This window comes from Sinohyriopsis cumingii, unplaced genomic scaffold, assembly GCF_028554795.1.
Source record: "Sinohyriopsis cumingii isolate HCF-2022 unplaced genomic scaffold, ASM2855479v2 utg001995l, whole genome shotgun sequence".
Taxonomy (NCBI): Eukaryota; Metazoa; Mollusca; class Bivalvia; order Unionida; family Unionidae; genus Sinohyriopsis; species Sinohyriopsis cumingii.
The window spans coordinates 17,501-20,000 of NW_028316100.1; the positions used below are offsets into that span (position 1 = coordinate 17,501).

At 31.1% G+C, this 2,500-nt stretch overlaps 1 non-coding gene across 1 annotated transcript; it reads right to left on the reverse strand.

Moving 5' to 3' along the window:
• Positions 1-2,176: 2,176 nt before the first annotated feature.
• On the reverse strand, positions 2,177-2,295 carry LOC149771266 (5S ribosomal RNA). The gene has a single exon (XR_016418362.1). It is a non-coding gene; the product is annotated as a 5S ribosomal RNA (ribosomal RNA).
• Positions 2,296-2,500: the final 205 nt, after the last annotated feature.

The window sequence follows — 2,500 nt, forward strand, 5'->3', positions numbered from 1 at the left end:
CATATATATATATATATATATATATATATATATATATATATATATATATATATATATATATATATATATATATATATATATATATATATATCCGAAAGAAATAATATTTTCAATCTTTCTGCACTGTACTGATTTTCTGGTTGAATACTAAAAGTAAGTTTAAATATATATAAGGAGTTTGCAAATTTTATAAAAGTCAGCTTGCCTAGCAAGTAGTAGGTCAATATGATACAATGTAGAATTTAAGAAAATGTCATTATATGTATTGAAACGTTTGTTTCCTTTGTATCTGTTGATACCTAAAAACCATATCCCAATAATTAAAATTATCCAAGACTATATGTAAATAATACACGTATGTATGTATGTATGTATGTATGTATGTATGTACACACACAAACGTATATATATATATATATATATATATATATATATATATATATATATATATATATATATATATATATATATATATATATATATATATCACAAAAGACACACACATATCTTAAAACACCCTCAGCCACCCAGGATAAATATATGATCCGTTTTTACGAGATAAACTTATTAATTCAGTATGGTATAATTATCGAATAAGATCAGTAGAGTTTTTGCCCTTGTTTGCAATCGTTATAGGATAACGCGTTAAAAATAAAATTACACAGAAGTACAATTAATGTTAATAGCTGATAAAGTTATGCGAACTTTGTTGCATGCTCTCTCTCTCTCTCTCTCTCTCGTGTGTCAGTATGATAAAGCAAGAAGAAAAAGGAAGAACATTAAAGAACATATATAAAAAGGTTTATTGAAACAGCGTCTCATCGCGGTGTGGGCACCACGATGCATAGGGATAAATAAAAAAGCGAGTATTCCATTACTTTTCACTTCATTTGATATGCATCCATATGACACAGAATGCTCTCGGTGAGTACAGGGAATCAGATAAACGTCACTGTGCGGGACTAGGTATAAAACATTTATTGTAGTTTTAATTGTAAATTTTTCGGGCATTTAAGTAGAAATTAAATGATTTCAGTTCTAGTGAGAACAACATTTCGACTGTAAAACATAATTTGTTGTCTTGATGCGTTTTCAAGACTCTTTTGCTGATTAGTCACACATCTCTTCAACGTTTCCCATGTACAAATGTTTGTGTGCAGTATAATATTAGTAACTAAAGTGTATACTGATTCAAAGTTCTAATCCAAAAGAAGCAAAACTGGCCTCAGATACTCATATTTGTCACTCATCCATTTTCTGACCCAGATAAGGGGAGAATTCCATGTTGAAATTGACTTAAAATGCAGATTCAGGACATTATTGTTGTTGTTATTATTATTATTATTATTATTATTATTCGTCTTTCTGTCCTATCATTTGGTTAAAATAAGCGACACCGGCCTATAAGCTAACTTTAAAGATAGGGTCTTATCAGATTTGCAAAGGATCTCTTCTTGCAACTTGGAGAAGTTAACGTTGTGGAAATACAGAAAGTGGAAGCATGGAATATCTATCTAAACTTACTGTAATCAAAACAGAATTTTATAACCCAATTTATTTTGCCAATGGCCCATATTTACAGTATTCGCTACAGGATGCCAATTTTCCCACTGGCAGACTGAGGCCCTGCTGTAAAAGAAATCAATCAATCAATAAATTAATATAAAAAATTCTCACAATTCATACATTCCATATTTATCAATCAATTAGTGAATAAGAAATACCACAAATAGGTAGCCAAAATGAAAGACATTGATCGCATATTTTGCAACTCTGCGCAAGAGACTACACCAGGAATATATGAGAAGAAACTTGAAGGAAGTATTTCGACGTGAAAGGAGGCAGCTTGTTGTGGTAGTAAAAGTAGAGGAAACTGGATAAATTGAACCGAATTTGTTAATAAGAAATACTGGTCATCTATGATCGCATATTCCAGTAGTAAGGATCGAAACCAAGAGCAGAGAAGTGCAAAGCAACATTTGCTATATTCAGGTCTTATGCTTGATTTTTTTAGGATCCGAATTATTGAAGAAAGTTAAGGAAAAAGAGAAAATGAAAGTCGAGAAATTGCTCTATTTATTATTTATATTGAAGAAAGTAAATTTAGTTACAATAAAAGAAAGAAAGAAAAACTTCAACTGTTTTTAGTTATAAAAGAAAAAAAAAAAAAAAAAAGAGTCTACAGCACCCGGTATTCCCAGGCGGTCACCCATCCAAGTACTAACCAGGCCCGACGTTGCTTAACTTCGGTGATCGGACGAGAACCGGTGCTTTCAACGTGGTATGGCCGTAGACACAAGTGTTTGTAAATTTAAGACTTATATTCGCTTCTCTCTTCACCGTTTCCGATGTACAGACGTTTACGTTTATGTGCCGTGTAAAATTAGTAATTAAAGTGTACTGATTAAAACTTATATAGATAAACTGCCTTCATACATTATTCAAATTTGTAATTCAGGCATTTTCGGACTCGGACATTAGTTGCTTAACCGGAGGTTTA